The 14,583-nt window shown below is 39.5% G+C and overlaps 1 pseudogene; it reads left to right on the forward strand.

Annotated features, from left to right (window-relative positions):
- Window positions 1-13,058: 13,058 nt before the first annotated feature.
- LOC118855928 lies at window positions 13,059-13,448 on the forward strand (annotated as a pseudogene).
- The last annotated feature ends 1,135 nt before the right edge of the window (window positions 13,449-14,583 follow it).

A 14,583-nucleotide genomic window follows, 5' to 3' on the forward strand; every position in this document is an offset into this window, starting at 1 on the left:
CATATTTGAACTCAGGTCCCCCTGACACCAGGGCTGGTGCTCTACTCACTGTGCTACCTAACTGCCCCAAAGAACAAATAAAGAAACAATTAATAACTTCATTTAAGAGAGTGACAATAATGAAACAACATACCAAAACTTAGGGAAGCAGCAAAAGCAGTTCTTACAGAAAGATTTATATCTTTAAATGCTTACATGAATCAAATAGATAAAAAGATGAATGAATTGGGCATACAAATGAAAAAGCTAGAAAAAGAACAAATTGAAAGTCTCCAATTAAATACCAAATTACAAATACTGAACACAAAAGGAGAGATTAACAAAATTGAAATCAAGAAAATTATTGAACTAATAAAACTAAGAACTGGTTTTATGAAAAAAAACAATAAAATCAATAAACCTTTCATCAATTTGATTAAAAAGCAGAAATAAGAAAACCAAATTACCAGTATCAAAAATGAAAAGAGTGAATTCACCTCAAATGAATAGGAAATTAAAACAATAATTAGGAATGATTTTTCTCAATTGTATGCCCAATAAATTTGACAACCTTAGACAAATGGATGAATATTTACAAAAATATAAATTGCCTAAGTTAACAGAAGAGGAAGTAAAATAAATAAATAACCCCAGCTCAGAAAAAGAATTGAGCAAGCCATCAATAAATTCCCTAGGAAACATCTCCAGGGCCAGATAGTTTTACATGTGAATTCAGTTAAACATTTAAAGATGAATCAATTGAGGTGGGCGGAGCCAAGATGGCAGCTGGAAAGCAGGGACAAGCGTGAGCTCCCAGCCAAGTCCCTCCAAAATCACATAAAAAATGGCTCTGAACCAATTCTAGAACTGCAGAACCCACAAAATAGCGGAGGGAAGCAGGGCTCCAGCCCAGGACAGCCAGGATGGTCGCTGGGTGAGCTCTATCCCACACGGAGCTTGGAGCAGAGGGGAGTGGAGCAGAGCACAGCGTGGGCAGCAGCAGGGCCAACCAGACTGGGAGCCAGGCAGAGTGGGCCTAGTGCCCTGAATCAGTGAGCTGCAGCAGTTACCAGACTTCTCAACCCACAAACATCAAAGACAACAGAGAAGGTTAGTGGGAAAAACTGTGGGAGAGAGAGTGGAACGAGTTCACGGTTCAGCCACCACCCCAGGGGAAGTGGAGGTGGGGCAGCTACAGAACTACAGCTGCAGTTGCTTCTGGTGCCAGGCCCACCTGGTGGGAGGAATGAAGTGGTAGATCAGAGCAGGAGTGAAGAACCTGCTGAAGATCTAAGTCCAGTCCAGGTTGGGGGTTCTTGGGGAAGGAGGAGTGCTGGTGTGGCAGAGCTGGCTGTAATAGATCTGAAATCAAGAGTGCATCCCCCCAAGCATGGAACATAGTACACTTTACTCTACAAGCACTCATACCCTGCTGAAAAACTCAAGGGTCAAGTAAGTTGGCTGGGAACATGGCCAGGCAGTGAAAACACACCCAGATTCAGTCTCAGACTTTGGAATCTTTCTTTGGTGACAAAGAAGACCAAAACAAACAGACAGAAGAAGTCAACAAAGTCAAAGAGCCTACCACAAAAGCCTCCAAGAAAAGCCTGAACTGGTCTCAGGTAATGGAAGAGCTCAAAAAGGATTTGGAAAAGCAAGTTGGAGAAGTAGAGGAAAAATTGGGAAAAGAGATAAGAATGTGAGAAAACCATGAAAAACAAGTCAATGACTTGCTAAAGGAGACCCCAAAAAATACTGAAAAATATACTGAAGAAAACAACACCTTAAAAAATAGACTAACTCAAATGGCAAAAGAGCTCCAAAAAGCCAATGAGGAGAAGAATGCCTTGAAAGGCAGAATTACCCAAATGGAAAGGGAGGTCCAAAAGACCACTGAAGAAAATACTACCTTAAAAATTAGATTGGAGCGAATGGAGGCTAGTGACTTGATGAGAAATCAAGATATAAAACAGAACCAAAGGAATGAAAAAGTGGAAGACAATGTGAAATATCTCATTGGAGAAAATGTTGACCTGGAAAATAGATCCAGGAGAGATAATTTAAAAATTATGGGACTACCTGAAAGCCATGATCAAAAAAATAGCCTAGATATCTTCTTGCAAGAAATTGTCAAGGAGAACTGCCTAGAGCCACAGGGCAAAATAGAAATTGAAACAATCCACCCATCGCCTCCTCAAATAGATGCTCAAATAGATCGCCAAATTCCAGAGCTCCCAGATCAAAGAGAAAGTACTGCAAGTAGCCAGAAAGAAACAATTTGAGTATTGTGGAAACACAATCAGAATAATCCAAGATCTAGCAGCTTCTACATTAAGGAATCCAAGGCCTTGGAATATATTGCAGAGGTCAAAGGAGCTAGGATTAAAACCAAGAATCACCTACCCAGCAAAACTGAGAATCATGCTCCAAGGCAAAATGTAGATTTTCAATAAAATAGAGCACTTCCAAGCTTTCTCAGTGAAAACACCAGAGCTGAATAGAAAATCTGACTTTCAAACACAAGAACCAAGAGAAGCTTGAAAAGGTAATCAAGAAAAAGAGCAAGAAAAAGAAATCGCAAGGGACTTACTAAAGTTGAACTGTTTTGTTTACATTCCTACATGGAAAGATGATGTGAATGATTCATGAGACCTCAGTATTAGGGTAGCTGAAGGGAATATGCATATATATATATATATATATATATACATATATATATATATATATACATATATATATATATATATACATATATATATATATATATATATAGAGAGAGAGAGAGAGAGAGAGAGAGAGAGAGAGAGAGAGAGAGAGAGAGAGGAGAGCGGGAGCGGGCGCAGGGTGCCTTGAAGATGAAGGGATGACATCTAAAAGAAATAAAATCAAATTAAGGGATGAGAGAGGAATATATTGAGAGAGGGAGAAAGGGAGTGATAGAATGGGGTAAATTATCTCGTATAAAAGTGGCAAGAAAAGCAGTTCTGTATGAAGAGAAGAGAAGGCAGGTGAGGGGAATGAGTGAATCTTGCTCTCATCAGATTTGACCTGAGGAGGGAATACCATACACACTCAATTGGTTATCTTACCCCACAGGAAAGAAAGAGGAAGAAGATAAAAAAGGGGGGATGATAGAAGGGAGGGCAGATGGGGAAGGAGGTAATCAAAAACAAACACTTTTGAAAAGGGACAGGGTCAAGGGAGAAAATTGGATAAAGGGGGATAGGTTAGGAAGAAGCAAAATATAGTTAGTCTTTCACAACATGAGTTTTGTGGAAGGGTTATACATACTGATATGCATGTGGCCTATGTTGAATTGCTTGACTTCTTAGGGAGGGTGGGAGGGAAGGGAAGAGGGGAGAGAATTTGGAACTCAAAGTTTTAAAAACAGATGTTGAAAAACAAAAAAAAATATATATTTTTGCATGCAACTAGTAAATAACATACACAAGCAATGGGGAATATAAATTTATCTTGCCCTACAAGAAAGGAAGGTAAAAGGGGATGGGAGGGGAGTGGGATGATAGAAGGGAGGGTTGACTGGGGAACAGGGCAACCAGAATACGTGCCATCTTGGAATGGGTGAGAGGGTAGAAATGGGGAGAAAATTTTTAATTCAAGCTCTTGTGAAAATCAATGCTGAAAACTAAATATATTAAATAAATTAAATTTAAAAAAAGAAGAAGAGTTAATTACCATACTTTACAGACTATTTGGGAAAATAGGTGAAGGACTCCTATCAAATTCTTTTTATGACACAAATATGATACTGATACCTAAGCCAGAAAGAGACAAAACAGAGAAAGAAAATCATAGACAAATTTCCCTAATGAATATTGATGAAAAATTTTAAATAAAATATTAGCAAAAAAATTTCAGTAGGTGCAGAGCCAAGATGGCGGCTGGTAAGCAGGGAATAGCATGAGCTCCATACCGAGTCCCTCCCAAAACCTATAAAAAATGGCTCTGAACCAATTCTAGAACAGCAGAACCCACAAAACAGAGAGGGAAGCAGGGCTCCAGCCCAGGACAGCCTGGATGGTCTCTGGGTGAGGTCTATCCTACACGGAGCTGGGAGCTGGGAACAGAGTGGAGCAGAGCTCAGCCTGAGCGGCGTGGACCAACAAGACCAGCAACTGGGCAGAGCATGCCCTAGTGCCCTGAGTCAGTGAGCTGCAGCAGTTACAAGACTTCTCAACCCACAAAAACCAAAGACTGCAGAGAAGGTTAGTGGGGAAAGTTGCGGCAGTGGAAGGAGTTCGCGGTTCGGCTTCCAGCCCCGGGGGCAGCGGAGGTGGGGCAGCTAAGGCAGCTAAGGCTGTTGCTGCTTCCGGCTCCAGGCCCACCTGGTGGGAGGAATTAAGTGGTGGATCAGAGCAGGAGTGCACAGCCTGCTGAAGATCTAAGCCCAGTTTGGGTTGGGGGTTCTTGGGGAAGGAGCAGTGCTGGTGTGGCAGAGCTGGCACCTCCCCCCCAAACGTGGAACATAGAACTCTGTAGTCTACAAGCAGTCATACCCCACTGAAAAACTCAAAGGTCAAGTTAGTTGGCTGGGAATATGGCCAGGCAGCGAAAATGCACTGAGATTCAGTCTCAGACTTTGCATTATTTCTTTGCTGACAAGACCAAAACATACAGACAGAAGAAATTAATAAAGTCAAAGAGCCTACAACAGAAACCTCCAAGAAAAATATGAACTGGTCCTAGGCCATGGAAGAGCTCAAAAAGGATTTGGAAAAGCAAGTTAGAGAAGTAGAAGAAAAATTGGGAAGAGAAATGAGAAGGATGCGAGAAAACCATGAAAAACAAGTCAATGACTTGCTAAAGGAGACCCAAAAAATGCTGAAAAATACACTGAAGAAAACAACACCTTAGAAAACAGACTAACTCAAATGGCAAAAGAGCTCCAAAAAGCCATTGAGGAGAAGAATGCCTTGAAAGGCAGAATTAGCCAAATGGAAAGGGAGGTTCAAAAGACCGCTGAAGAAAATACAACTTTAAAAATTAGATTGGAGCAAGTGGAAGCTAGTGACTTTATGAGAAATCAAGATATTACAAAACAGAACCAAAGGAATGAAAAAATGGAAGATAATGTGAAATATCTCCTTGGAAAAACCACTGACCTGGAAAATAGATCCAGGAGAGATAATTTAAAAATTATTGGACTACCTGAAAGCCATGATCAAAAAAAGAGCCTAGATATCATCTTTCAAGAAATTATCAAGGAGAACTGCCCTGATATTCTAGAGCCACAGGGCAAAATAGAAATTGAAAGAATCCATCGATCGCCTCCTCAAATAGATCCCAAAAAGAAATCTCCCAGGAATATTGTCGCCAAATTCCAGAGCTCCCAGATCAAGGAGAAAATACTTCAAGCAGCCAGAAAGAAACAATTTGAGTATTGTGGAAACCCAATCAGAATAACCTAAGTTCTGGCAGCCTCTACATTAAGAGATCAAAGGGCATGGAATACGATATTCCAGAGGTCAATGGAGCTAGGATTAAAACCTAGAATCACCTACCCAGCAAAACTAAGTATCATGCTCCAAGGCAAAATATGGATTTTCAATAAAATAGAGGACTTTTAAGCTTTCTCAGTGAAAAGACCAGAACTGAATAGAAAATTTGACTTTCAAACACAAGAATCAAGAGAAGCATGAAAAGGTAATCAAGAAAAAGAACAAGAAAAAGAAATTGCAAGGGACTTACTAAAAGTGAACTGTTTTGTTGACATTCCTGCATGGAAAGATGACGAGTATGATTCATGAGACCTCATTATTAGGGTAGCTGAAGGGAATATGCATACATATATGTTTATGTATATATATGGGTAAATGTGTATGTATGTATATATCTAGGTGTGTATATATACATATATATGTATATCTATATATATCTATATCTATATCTATATGTGTATATATATATATATATATATATATATATATATATATATATATGAGAGAGAGAGAGAGAGAGAGAGAGAGAGAGAGAGAGAGTGAGAGAGAGAGAGAGAGAGAGGACACAGGGTGAGTTGAAGATGAAGGGAAGATATCTAAAAGAAATAAAGTCAAATTAAGAGATGAGAGAGGAACATACTTAGAGAGGGAGATAAGGAGAGATAGAATGGGATGGATTATCTCGCATAAAGGAGGCAAGAGCAACCAGTTCTTTGGGAGGAGGGGAGAGGGCAGATGAGGGGGGAAATGAGTGAACATTGGTCTCATTAGATTTGGCCTAAGGAGGGAATACCATACATACCCAATTGGGAATCTTACCCCACAGGAAAGAAGAGGGAAGAAGATAAAAATAAATGGGGGGGATGACGGAGGGGAGGGCTGATGGGAGTGGAGGTAGTCAAAAACAAACACTTTTGAAAGGGGACAGTGTCAAGGGAGAAAATTCAATAAAGGGTGATGGGTTGGGAAGGAGCAAAATATAGTTAGTCTTTCACAACATGAGTATTGTGGAAGGGTTATACATAATGATACACATGTGGCCTATGTTGAATTGCTTGACTTCTTAGGGAGGGTGGGTGGGAAGGGAAGAGGGGAGAGAATTTGGAACTCAAAGTTTTAAAAACAGATGTTCAAAAACAACAAAAATGTTTTTGCATGGAACTAGAAAATAAGATACACAGACAATGGGGTGTAGAAGTTTATCTTGCCCTACAAGAAAGGAAGGGAAAAGGGAATGGGAGGGGAGTGGGGTTGCAGAGGGGAGCGCTGACTGAGGAACAGGGCAACCAGAATATACACCATCTTGGAGTGGGTGAGAGGGTAGAAATGGAGAGAAAATTTGTAATTCAAACTATTGTGAAAATCAATGCTGAAAACTAAAGATGTTAAATAAATTTTAAAAAATCAAAAAAAATTTTCTGTAACTTATCACAAGAAAAATACACTATGATCAGGTAGGATTCATTCCAGGAATGCAAGACTGGTTCAATATTAAGAAAACAATGAGCATAATTGATCACATTAACAACAAAACTAGCAGAAGCCGTGTGATTATCTCAATGGATGCAGAAAAAGCTTTGACAAAATACAACATCCATTCCAATTTAAAACACTAGAAAGCATAGGAATAAATGGGGTTTTCCTTAAAATTATAAGTAGCATCTACCTAAAACCATAAGCAAGCATCATATGTAATGGGGTTAAGCTAAATGCAGTCCAAATAAAATCAGGGGTCAAACAAGAATGTCCATTATTATCCCAGTGTTCAACATGTTGCTAGAAATGTTATCTTTAGCAATAAGAGAAGAACAACAAATTGAAGGAATTAGAATGGGCAAAGAAGAAACTAAGTTATCACTCTTTGCTGATGATACGCCAATTTACTTAGAGAATTCTAGAGAATCTAGTAAAAATCTATTTGAAATAATTAAAAAAATTTAGCAGAGTTGCAGGATATAAAATAAACCCACAGAAATCCTTGGCATTCCTACATATTAATAACAAAGCCCAACAGCAAGAGATAGAAAGAGAAATTCCATTTAAAGTTACTGTAGACACTATAAGATATTTGGGAGTCTATCTGCCAAGACAAACCCAGGGCCTATATGAACATAGTTATGAAACACTTTTCACACAGATAAAGTCAGATCTAAATAAATAGAAAATAAAACATCAGTTGCTCAAGGTTAGGCTGAGGTAATATAATAAAAATGACAATTTTACTTCAATTAATGTACTTTTTCAGTGCCATGCCAATCAAACTACCAAAAATTATTTTACAGAGCTGGATAAAATAATGACAGAATTCATCTGGAAGAAAAAAAGGTCAAGAATATCAAGGGAATTAATGAAAAGAGATGCTAGGGAAGGTGGCCTAGCCATACCAGATATTAAACTGTATTATAATGCAGCAGTCATCAAAACTACATGGGACTCACTAAGAAACAGAATGGTAGATCAATGGAACAGATTAAGTACTAAAGATGCAATAGTCAATGACTATAGCAATCTACTCTTTGATAAACCCAAAGAATCTAACTTCTGAGTTAAGAATTCACTATTTTACAAATACTGCTGGGAAAACTGGAAAACATTGTGGCAGAAATTGGGCACAGACCAATATCTTACATCGTATACCAAAATAAAGTCAAAATGCATTCGTGATTTAGGAATAAAGGCTGATACTATAAGCAGTTTGAGAGAGCAAGGAATAGTTTACCTGCCCGATTTTTGGGAAAGAAAAAATTCATGACCCAACAAGAGATAGAGAACATTACAAAATGCAAAATGGATAATTCTGATTATTTTAAATTGAAAAATTTCTGTACAAGCAAAGCCAATGCAACTAAGATTATGAAGGAAGCAGAAAAATGGGAAAGAATCTTTACCATAAAGGCCTCATCTCTAAAATATACAGAGAACTGAGCCAAATTTAGAGGAATACAAGTCATTCCCCAATTGAGAAATGGTCAAAGGATATGAATAGGCAGTTTTCAGAGGAAGAATTTAAAGATGTCTATAGGCGTATGGAAAAATGCTCTAAATCACTACTGATTAGAGAAATGCAAATCAAAATAACTCTTAGGTACCACATCTCTCCTGTCAGGTTTTCTAACATGATGGAACAGGAAAATGATAAATGCTGGAGAGGATTTGGGAAAACCGGAACGTTGTTACATTGTTGGTGAAGGTGTGAACTGTTGGTGGAGTTGTGAACTGATCCAGCCATTCTGGAGAGCAATTTGGAGCTATGCCCAAAGCGCTATAAAAATGTGCATACTCTTTGACCCAGCAACAGCACTTCTAGAGTTGTATCCCAAAGAGATCAAAGAAGTTGGAAAGGGACCAATATGTACAGAAATATTTATAGCAGCACTTTTTGTGTCAGCAAATAATTGGAAATCAAGGTGGTTGCCCATCAATTGGGGAATGGCTAAACAAATTGTGGTACATGATTGTAATGGAATACTATTCTGCTATAAGTAATGAGGAAAAGAGGTACTTCATTCTAACCTGGAAAGACATATTAACTCATGCTGAGTGAGGGGAGCAGAACCAGGGGATCATTATACACTATTACAGACATGTGGTATCTTTAAGGACTAACTTTGATAGACTTGGCTCCTCTCATCAATGCAAGGTTCAAAGACAACTTCAAAAGACTCATAATGGAAAAAGCTATGCATATCCAGAGAAAGAATTATGGAGTCTGAATGCATATTGAGGCAAATTATTTGCTCTTTCTTTTTTTTCTTTGTTTTTTCATTTCTTCTTTCTCATGATTCATTCCATTGGTTATAATTCTTCTTTATAACTGGACTGTTATGTAAATAAGTTCAATGTGAAGGTATGTGTAGAACATACATTGGACTGCATACCATCTTGAGGGGTGAGGGAGGAGGAAAGTGAGGTACAGAAAATTTGGAACTCAAAAATTTACGGAACTGAGTGTTATAAATTAAAAATAAAAAAGTAAATTTATTAGAAAAAAACAATAGCCATAAGGTAAAAAAAGGAGCTAGCTCCTCCTGGCTGGAGTCACACAATAGAGGGACATCAGAGGTCCACAAGGCACAGTGATAGGGAGCCAAACATCCAGTGTAGGATGAAAGCATGTTCCCAGATGTTGACTCCATGGAGCAAAATCCTGTTTACATTTCCTTAGTTACTGCTCTGCATTTTTTTCCTCTGTGTAAAGGAAGCACATGGCACAGTGGAAAGAGTGCTGAATTTGTATGGAGACCTTGGTTTTAGATGCTAGATCAGCCTTTTATTGCCTGTATGACACTGGGCAAATTACTCTCTCTAGGACTCATTTTTCTCATCCGAATCAATCAACACATATTTATTAAGAATCTACTATGTGCTGTTAGGCTCTTTGTATATAAGTAAAAAAATGAAATAATATGATTCATAAGCAACTCGTAAGCTAAAAGTGGAGGCATTCCTTCCTTTTTCTTTCTTTCTCTTCCCTCCTTCCTTCCTTTTTTCCTTTCTTCCTTTCTTTCTTTCTCTTCCCTCCTTCCTTCCTTTTTTCCTTTCTTTCTTCCTTCCTTCCGTCCTTCCTTCCTTCCTTCCTTTCTTTCTTTCTTTCTTTCTCTTTCTTTCTTTCTTTCTTTCTTTCTTTCTTTCTTTCTTTCTTTCTTTCTTTCTTTCTTCCTTCCTTCCTTCCTTCCTTCCTTCCTTCCTTCCTTCCTTCCTTTCTTTCTTTCTTTCTTCTTTCACAAAACCTTAAACCTAGTCCACTCTGAAGCTCATAGATTGGACCACAATAGGTCCCTGTCCAAGCTCTACTTAATGACTATATCTTGGGCCCTCCTAGCTTACAGTGAATGTCAATGGTAATTGTTTCACTTTGGAACAGCAACCCTGACAGTCTTCCCCTCCCAGCTTGATTTTTTTTCCTTTTTTTCTAATTAAAGGGGTCATCCTTTGACTCACTTCTTAAAGAGGCCTATTAACTGAATGGGCATTACCTCATTCTAAGTGATTACATGAAAAGGCCTTAGCTTAAAAGGGCCAGGGTCTCCCATTGCATCCTGGGTCATCTCCAGTTATCTTTTTGAATATCTGGTCACTGGATCCAGATGGTTCTGGAGGAGAAAGTGAGACTGGTGACCTTGAACAGCCCTCCCTCAAATCAAAGTCAATTGCAAATCATGACTTCATTTCCCTGACATCATGGTCCTCTTCGAAAAGGAAGGACAAACACAACAACACACACATATGTATATCAATGAGTGATTTGGACTAAATGACTTCTAAGGCCCCTTGTACCTCTCAGTCTATGATCCTAGGATCCTAGAATCCTGCTCACAATTTTAAATTTCTGGGCCCCTCCCCCACCAACAAAAAAGAATCATGTATAAAGGGATGGGTTCCTCATCTCTGGCTTTCTAATAAATCTAAATGAGAATACAGAACAGCTATCCATCTATCTAGCTGGATATAAATATGTGTGGAATCATAGACATAGAGCTATAGTGAAAGTGGAATACCTTAAGAAGTACAAAATGAAGGCATGTAAACTGAAACTTTGGTGAAGATTAAAGTAGTACATGGAGACTTGTGCACAGACCAGGCTGGAGCAGAGCAGGTGGAGGAGGCCTCAGGGTGCTGAATCACTGAGCTGTGGCTTCTCAACCCACAAACACCAAAGACAATTTAGCAGGTCTGTGGGAAAATTCTGTTGGACCTGGGTGAGATAAGAATTCAGTCTGGTCCCAGCCTGAGGAAGGCTGAGGCAGCAGCTGCAGCTGCTGCTTCCAGAGCTCCAGGCCCACAAACACTGGCAGGAATCAAACAGCTGATCAGAATAGTAGTGCAGGGATCTCTTTGCTGGCACTGAGGCAGGATTCTCTTGCTTTGCAGTGCTTGGCTCTGGGTCACACTCCTACCTGGTGGTCCTGGGGTGAAGAGAAGTGCTGGTGTGGCAGAGTTTGTGGTGGCTGTGGCAAGGGAGTCCTAGAAGTTCTAAGGAAGAAAAGAGTGCTTGAGGGCACTCACAGACCAAAGCACAGCCCAGGAGAGGAGTAAACACCTCTCCTTGGATCATACCAAGTGCCTACAAATAGCTCTGAAAACAGCTGTGCAAAACCCCTGAAGCTTGGGACAGAACACTTTCCACTCTGGAAACAGAGTCATACCTTGACAAATTGCTCAAAAGTTAAATAATTGGCTGCGAAAATGAGCCGACAGTGTAAAAAAATCTCAGACTAGGGAATCTAACTTTGATAACAAAGAAGATCAAAACATACAGCCAGAAAAAGACAATAAAGTCAAAGATCCCACATCCAAAGCCTCTAAGGAAGATATTAATTGATCACAGACCATGGAAGAGCTCAAAAAGGATTTTGAAAACCAAGTAAGAGAAGTAGAGGTAAAATTGGAAAAAGAAATGAGAGAGATGGTGGTGGAGCCAAAATGGTGGCATGAAAACAGAAACTCACTTGAACTCTCACCCAAATCCCACCAAACACCTGTAAAAATGACTCTAAACAAATTCAAGAGCTACAGAATCTGTGAAACGACAGAGTGAAACAAGTCTCCAGGCCAAGACAACCTGGATGGTTACTGGGAAAGGTTTATTGCACTGTGCTGGGAGCAGAGCATGGCACACTTTGGGTCTCACCAGGACAGACCAGGCCAGAGAAGACTGGGAGAAGTAAACATCAGGGCACTGAATCACTGGCATCTGAAGCAGTTTCCAGACTTCTCAACCCACAAATGCCAAAGACAGCGTAGCAGGTCATTGGTGAAACTGTTGGACCTGGATGAGAGAAGGGCATGGTCCAGTCCCAGCCTCAGGGCAGTGGAAGTGGCTGCAGTGGGAGCAGCAGCAGAAGCAGAGGCAACAGCAGCAGCAGCCACAGCAACTGTGACTGCTTCTGGACCTCCAGGCCCAAAGAGGGCAAGGTTCTTTTGCTTTACCCTGCTTGGATCTGGGTTGCATTCTTGGTTGGCAGTCCTTGGTGAAGGAGGAGTGCTGGTGTGGCAAAGCTTGTGGAGGCTATGGAGAGGGAGGCCTCCTGGTAGTTACAGGGTAGAAAGGAATGCTTTCACTCACAGACCAGAGCGCAAGCCAGGAGAGGAGTATCATACCACCTCAGTATAGAAATAGCTCTGAAAACAGCAATGCAAAACCCCTGAAGCTTGGGACAGAGCACTCTTCACTCTGGGACCCTGACAAAAAGCTCAAAAGTCAAGTAGCCAGTTGGGAATATGAGCAGACAGCATACAAGGAATCAGACTATAGAATCTTGCTTTGATGACAAAGAAGATAAAAGCATACAGCCAGAATAAGTCAACGAAGTTGAAGATCCTATATCAAAAGTCTCCAAGAAAAATATGAATTGGTCTCAGTCCATGGAAGAGGTCAAAAAGGATTTGGAAAATCAAGTAAGAGAAGAAAAGGAAAAATTGAAAAGTGAAATGAGAGTGATACAAGAAAACTATGAAAAAAACAAGTCAATAGCTTGCTAAAGGAGACCCAAAATAATACTAAAGAAAATAACACCTTAAAATTAGACTAACCCAAATGGCAAAAGAGGTCCAAAAAGCCAATGGGAGAAGAATGACTTCAAAGGTGGAATTAGGCCTTTGGCACAGAGCTGGGACATGATGGAGGCCAGAAGCAGTAACCCGTGTGCTGGTGATGTGGAGGAAGATGCCTTGCAGCTCATCTTCTCCAGAGTTTGAAACAGCAGAAACTCTTCTAAATTCTGAAGTCCACATGCTTCTAGACCATCTAAAGCAACAGAATGAAAGTGTGGAGGATGAACAAGAACTTTCAGAGGCTTTCATGAAAACTCTAAATTACACTTCATAGTTCAGAGCTTGTCACTACAGAAAAAGTTCCATAGGTTTGAGTTAGCCTGTTTATCAAACCTGTGTCCTGAGACAGCAAAAGAGGCTAAGACTCTGATTCTAAGCCTGGAGGATCGATTTGAAGATGAGGAATCTAAACCGATTCCTGAAGATATCCAGACCAAGAGGAGCTTCCAGTATTAGTAATAGGAACACAGGCCTTCAGTGAAGACAGAAGGGAAATTTCCCAAAACTCCTCTACAACTGAGAAGAGCTCAGACACCCCCCAGAGACCATACTCAAATTTACTCACAAAAGTTAGTCAACCTCTTGCATACAAGGCAATGCAAAGTCTTGCATCAACAAGTAATTCAAACTTGTGAACAGTTGTGATTCTGATTGACCCTTAGAATATTTGAGATGTGGCTAAGGCCAGGAATGCCATTGACTCTTAAAGGGGCTTTGGGATGATTTCCTTTAATGAAGGGTTTTTTAAATGAGGTAGTGGACCAGTACCTAGATACTTGCATCATCTTCTCCATCCCTTCTCTTAAAGGGAAATGTTTAAGGGGAAAGAGTGAAGTGGGAGAATTTAGCCAGTAAGTATGTATGGCATGTTATTGACTAACTTGTATCACTAAATTTGGCACTTCATTTAGATTCACATTTCTGGCTTCAATTTCAAGCTACTTTGAAATATAATTGACCCAGATTAGAATATGTAAAAATAGCTTGAGTAAAAAAAAAAAGTTGTGTCTCATGTAAATGATGGAAGGAAAATTCAAAGTGAACTTATACATGAATATTTGAAATTCTTTAAAAAAAACCAGATTAACTGAATACTTCACAATCATGAAATACCATATAGGCAATTTGACCAAAACTCAGAGGGAAATAGATAAAGAAATTACAGGCAGTCTTAGGGCATCGCTGTATATAAGTTAAAAGAGCCTTGATTTAGGAGGCTCAGTTTGACCTCTCACATATCCTTAAGGCTTCAAGGTTTCGAAGCAGGAGGGAATTTGTGGGATTTACTCTTATCTGACAGTTGCTCTGGGAAAGAGTAATTTCTGAGTTTGAGCTAGTCCTTGATCCTGATTTTAAATGCCATTCAATTCAATATAGGTTTGGTATATCACTGGAAAGTGTTGGAGAGGACTAGAGAGAATGAGACTTGATTCTGTTTGGGTCATCACAATGAACTAACTTTGGGACAGTTTTCTTTCCTAGCCCTAAATTTCAGCATTGATTTCTGAAAGGTCATGCAAATATTTTTTTTTCATAATTGCTTCTCCCATACTCTAAAAGCTGTTAGTGTAATTTAATCTAATAATAGAAT

This window comes from Trichosurus vulpecula, chromosome 7 (assembly GCF_011100635.1).
Source record: "Trichosurus vulpecula isolate mTriVul1 chromosome 7, mTriVul1.pri, whole genome shotgun sequence".
Taxonomy (NCBI): Eukaryota; Metazoa; Chordata; class Mammalia; order Diprotodontia; family Phalangeridae; genus Trichosurus; species Trichosurus vulpecula.